Source organism: Eulemur rufifrons, chromosome 18, assembly GCF_041146395.1.
Source record: "Eulemur rufifrons isolate Redbay chromosome 18, OSU_ERuf_1, whole genome shotgun sequence".
NCBI classification, from domain to species: Eukaryota; Metazoa; Chordata; class Mammalia; order Primates; family Lemuridae; genus Eulemur; species Eulemur rufifrons.
In genome coordinates this window covers 26,104,766-26,111,160 of record NC_091000.1, presented here as the reverse complement: position 1 = coordinate 26,111,160, position 6,395 = coordinate 26,104,766, and the positions used below count along the sequence as shown (strand labels likewise).

At 33.2% G+C, this 6,395-nt stretch overlaps 1 pseudogene; it reads right to left on the bottom strand.

Moving 5' to 3' along the window:
• Positions 1-1,150: 1,150 nt before the first annotated feature.
• On the bottom strand, positions 1,151-1,267 carry LOC138399274 (U2 spliceosomal RNA; annotated as a pseudogene).
• Between the last annotated feature and the right edge of the window lie 5,128 nt (positions 1,268-6,395).

Here is a 6,395-nt window from a genome sequence, read left to right as displayed (position 1 = left end):
GTAATCGTTTTTAGAAGCCAAACATGAAGGGAAGACTATCACATGGTGCCATTTATGCAAATAAAATATTAACACTTCAATTATTTTTATTCAGTCAAAAATTCATTACATGTGTAAAACAGAATCAAATGGTGTGAACCAGTTCTCAGCTACTAAGACAATTCTTAATACAATAATGTAGAAACGCAATGGTAAAATAAAGGATGGAAGAGAGGGAGCGAGGGAGGGAGGGAAGAATAGGCAGGATTTACTCTAACAAAACATGGCCTAGAATTAATTATTTAGATTAACACTTTTCATATGTACTTTCAGAATTCACTTTGTGTTGAAAGATACCATTTTGTAAGAAGCAAGTTTTATCTCTAAGCAAACATTAAGCATTATAATTGTAGGTAGAATAAAAGTTGTTGTGTGACACCTATGTATTCTTTCCACTTTGCGGAAAACATGCATACCATTACTAACACTGTTACCTCCATTACTTGGAAATATTTGCTGCCACAGTATCAAGTTTATTAAAGGAGATACTATATGGAAATTTCCAGATGCAGTGCCTGATTCATAGTGGCAATTCAAAACTTTCAGTTCACTCTCTGATGGCGGAAGACTTTATAATAGCTTACTTGTTCCTACTAATGAATAGATGGAGTATATGGATCAATTTTAAGCCCTAACCATAACGGAGAAGACCAATTGTTACTTTATTTTGTCTTAATTCTCTTTCCTTTTTCTCTCAATTTTCAGAGGAGGGAACCTTAAGATGTAATGTAGAATTATACTTTGTGATGTCATTTTAACTCAGTGAAGTGATACTAGGACTCTGAGGCTAACATTTCATTGATTATATTTTAGGGTTTGAAATGAATATCAATGGAGGATGTAGAAGTTCCTTTGCTGAAAAAAAAAAAAAGTAAAAATCGAAAGCATAAAGATATTCTGAATTTAATAAAGGAAAGCTGCAATGAAAATGTGTTTATATCATGCATGTAAAGGTTTATGATTAATATAGTCTATGTATAAACAGAAATATAAAACAAAAGGAGACCCTTCTTGTCTTCCTACCAACTCTGTGTTAGAGAGAGGAAGGTGAGTTGGCCCAATCACATTTTCTGATTTAATGGTGCTGATTAAATGTGGCTCTGTTTCCTGAAGAAGGTAGGATCCTCTCCTCACTCTTGCTCACCTCTTAGTCAGCCTATTATAAGTAATGTTAAACTGATAAGAACAGATACTACACTTTGTCTTAGCCAAAAGGCCGAGAAGGGATTATCATAAGTAATGTTGAGCTCTGACTACCCAGATGTATCTGGGCAGAAATAAGCAGCTCTCCCTTCCTGAAATCCCTCTCTCCCTTGGCTGGTGATGTCACTGACAAATGAGTTTATCTCTTCATACCACTTTAAGAATGGCTTGGATATATTTCTACTTTTAAGTATGATAATATATATGGAGACAGACCATTTCTCCTTTTTTTTTTTTTTTTTTTTTTTTTTTGAGACAGAGTCTCACTCTGTTGCCCGGGCTAGAGTGAGTGCCGTGGCGTCAGCCTAGCTCACAGCAACCTCAAACTCCTGGGCTTAAGCGATCCTACTGCCTCAGCCTCCCGAGTAGCTGGGACTACAGGCATGCACCACCATGCCCGGCTAATTTTTTGTATATATATATTTTAGTTGTCCATGTAATTTCGTTCTATTTTTAGTAGAGACGAGGTCTCACTCTTGCTCAGGCTGGTCTCGAACTCCTGACCTCGAGCAATCCACCCGCCTCGGCTTCCCAGAGTGCTAGGATTACAGGCGTGAGCCACCGCGCCCGGCCCCATTTCTCCTTTTAAGAACAAATAGGAAAGCCAAATAAATATCAAAACATACCTCTATTAAAAAAAAAGAAAAAATATACTTTAATGATCTCTCATAATTAATTTTCAAATTTGACCTCTAATGTCACCAGTACATAGGATTTTTATTTCTTTCTATTTCTTTCTAACTAATTTGAATAATTTCTATATATCCTCCATATTATATTTTGTTTTTGTATGACATAATTTCACTTAAGGAAAAATACAGCATTGATTTCCTAATTTAACAATCAGTTCAACATATAAATATCAGATTGGAAACGGAAGCATTTACTCAATTAAAAGAAGTATAATAAGGTTTAATAGGGTTTTCTTGAAATAATATATTCTTACTCCAAAGAGTATACTTTAAGGAGGAGAATTAAGAAATATGAAACACTATGCACAATATCAACTTGCATGTAAATTTTCTGTTGTACAGTTGGCTCTGGAAAAAGAAAAAAAAAATTCATCTCTTCTCACACACAGTTCTTTTTAACCAGGTATCACAAACAAGCATTGCTATCAGAGTGCTGAGTTTGTTAGAAACAGAAAATGCTTCTTTAAGGTACAAGTAATATACAGTGAATCTGCTTGATAAACATGATTGCCTAGTCAAAAATTGCATTCTGCTAGAAAGTAAATATATTTAATATGGCTACCCAATTGTAAACATTTGCAGACTGCATCAAAGAAAATTATAAATATCTGACAACATTTGGGATACAGCTGATTATGTTTGTGGGCAGCATTTTTATAGAATTTATATTGCATCAAAAATGCTGACAAAGTCAACATTTTATACTACTGAAAAAAGTGTAAGACTTCTCTTTGATAAAGTCTGATTGATGAGCCTATTTATTTAATATATGTTTTTTAGTCAAAGGGTTTCCTTTGAAATTACATAGTTATATTCTGTTTTTAGTTATTCTTAATAATGTTAAGTTAAAGTCATTTTCAACTTTGATGAAGGAAAACGTGATGTTAAGAAACTGTTTTCAGTCAAATTATTTTAGCTAGATATATAAAACTATTTTTATAGGTCTCAGATGATTAAACATTTTTTTCCTCCTGTTTAGTCTGAAGAAAGTAGAAAAAGTGCTGATATTTTCATCTGACTGTCCAGCATGCAAGCTTAGGTAGAAAGTTCTTCTGATTTTCTTTCATATGTATTTATCTTGAATTTTGCAATGGTAAGTTCTAAAAAAATGAATAGCCTTCTTCAATAGTAGGTCTTGATAGATATCAATGTTTTTATTTTGGGGTCTGGTGTTCCAGAATGGCTCTAGATATGTCTGAGTCCTCATGAACTCTACCTCTGTGGGCGGCTTTGTGCATGTTAAAAACTAGACTAAAGCACAAGACTAGAAACATCTCCACTGGGGTGATTCAGTAAAATCATAAAAGACTATATTCCTTTTCCTTTTTGTTTCTTTCCTAACCGTTAGCTTGAAAACCAGGGGACTGTTACACAGCACTTCTTCACAATTGTTTGAGTTTCATGAATTCATAATCAATGATTGGAATTGGATTGAGCCCTGATTCGACTGGTCTTTGCCACTTGGAAATGCTTAGATCTTTATGATAGTTCATAAGAAGAAAACTCTTAACAATAAGGATGGTTCCTAATAAGAGATTTTGGGATAGTCAGAGATTCCATTACTAAGGCTTATTATCTGGATTATTTGAGGGATTTATGATTGATCTATACTTCCTGACATCAGAGAGAACAAATAGTTTTAACTCAGTTCGGCTGTCATCACATATAGGAATAGAAGACACTTTTAGCTTATTAATTCATAAGTTCTCTATTATTTAAAATGTCTTTTTTATATTCCTATCTTCTTAAAGATTCCACTCTCCCAAATTCACCATTTCTACATGAAACCCCTGCACTTCTATATCTTTTTCAAAAAGAACATCTTTGAATATGTCATCTTGACATAGATATATTCCAGATGATTAATACATAAGCATTGACTAATATTTTATTATTGCTTATTATACTTTATAGTTAGGAAATATTTTTATTTAAATTAATAAAAATACTTTGGTGATACAGAATATCTTGGTCATACCTCCCATATACCAATTACAAAATAATTAAGTTAAAATATTTAAAAATTAGTGTTTTGATGGCAATCAGGCACACTCAAAGAGGGCAAAAATTGAGAAAATTAGACCCTTGAAAGAAAGGAAGTGCACTGGGTCTAATTCCTTGTTGCTATTTTTGCTTGAAAATATACTTCAAACTCTTAGGTATGGCATAGCGAATTAAATAGTCTTAATTGCTTGGGTGTCAGAATACAGTGTTTAGGGCTAGTAGCATAAATTTTTTAAAAAATCTAGGAGCAAAAAGATAGACAAAATGGAGACAGAGGGGTTGACCTCTAAAATTTGTTTGCAAAATTTGCCCAAATTACTGGTTGATCACTAAAGTACGTACATGGGAAGGAAACTCCTGAGCATTTATTGATACCAGCAACTGTAATCTGGAAGAACCAAGTGTAGATTTCTTTTGTATTCTACTTCAGAGAAAGTAGAGTTTGTAGTCAAAGTCCGGACAAATTAATAGCCTTCTAGAACAAAAATTAATCCCCTTCAAAGCAATATAATTAAACTCAAGCCATCTATAAAATACTATTCAAAGTATTTATTGCAAGACAATAAATCACCTGACAATAAAAGAAACAAGAAAACATAATCCATACCAAAAAAATAAGTGAAAGAAAAACTTTACTGAATGAACTTAACAGCAGTGTTTAGAGTGAAAAAGAGTAAGTCAATGAACTTGAAGAGATATCAAAAGAAATTATCCAATTTGAAAAGCAGAGACTTAGTGACAAATGAGACAAAATTAAGTGACCTAAAAATCTATGTAATTGGAAGCCCAGAAGATGAAGAGAGAGACAATACAACAGAAAATTTATTTGAAAAAATAATATTAGGAATTTTTCCAAATTTGGTGTATGATTTCCAGCAACAGTTCTAAGAACCAAAATGAATGCTGAACAAAAAAAATACAAGGGAAACCAAACCTAAACATTTCATAGTAAAAGTGATAAAATTCAAGGACAAAGAAAACAGCCAAAGAAAACTGCCAGCTTGCATAGAAGGAAACAATGTGAAAGCTGACCTCTCAAAAGAAGAAAAATTAGAGGCAGAAAGAAATGGAGAAAAATCTTTACATTGTTGAAAGAAAATAAAAATATCAATCCAGAAATCTGTATTTTGCAACTCTAGTCTTTACTTTGAAGTTAAAATAAAGACATATTCAGATGAATATATATTATATTATACTTGGTATAAGTATATATACTTATATACTTATAAATACTTACTGGTACTCTGCTATGTCTTAAAGAATACAATTATAAATAAAACAACCATAATATCTGCCTTCATATAAATTTAAGACCAATGTAAAATAGACATGTAAACAGGCAGCAATAGTACTGTCAGGTAAGGGAGCTATAGGGTGTAATGTGAACACGTAAAAGAACCAAACTGAATAAACTGTATGTTTATTCATTCAAGTACTGGCATCACTTGGAATCAGAGCAATTAAAGAGTAGATAGTATTCCTGAATTAATCTCATTTATTTTCTTTGTGCATGCTGTTCCAATTATTACAATACTCCACTCCTGACAGACCACTCATACACTTCTTGGCCATTCTTTAAAGATTCATTTTAACCTAGCAAACACACTATGAAACACTCACTTCACCACCAGTCTCATACAACACAGAACCAATGCCAAATTGGTTAGTCCTCTTTTGAGATGCCATGCTAAATGCTGTGTAGCCCAAAGATTAAGAGTATGGACTTAATCTTAATGCTTTTAATGACGAAGAACCAAATACTTGTGTTTGAATCCCAACCCTGACATTAATTACCTAGAATTTAGGCAAGTTTGATTTAAAAATGTTTTCCCAGGCTTCCATGTTTGGGTTTACAATGGAAGGCCATATTTCCACTAAATGCTAGGATTTTTATTAATTTGGAGCTCTCACCTAAACAATTAGTAGCACATTTGGCATGTTTCTATAGTTTACTTTTTGTAGTATTTCTGAGAAATTCTAGAACATTTATACCTACCTAAAATCAACTACAACTATCATAACAACTTGCCAGTGGAGAGGAAATTCAAAAGAGATCTTCGAAGGTCTTTGATTTCTAAACATTTAAGTTAATATCAGTTTTTTTTTCTTCATAAACATGCTGCCCCCTACCTGCAAACTCAACCAGAATTAAGCCTGCCTAAATGAAAAATGTCATTGAAATGCTTCAAAGCAGAGAATCATTTTCCAGCCTTTCAAAATTAGGAGACAGAAAAGAATATAGGCTAACAAATGTATAAATAAAATTTCTTCATCCCCTAAAGGTCACTGCCATTCAACAATGCTGCTCTTATTATTGCCACTGGGGCTGGCCAGGTGGCAAAACAGGCCATTCCCGGAGGCAGGGGCTCTAATCAAGTCTTGAGAATCCCAAGGCCATTTCTGCTAAATCCACCAGGAATCTACTGGGTAAACCTGATTGAAGTCCACATAGATTTG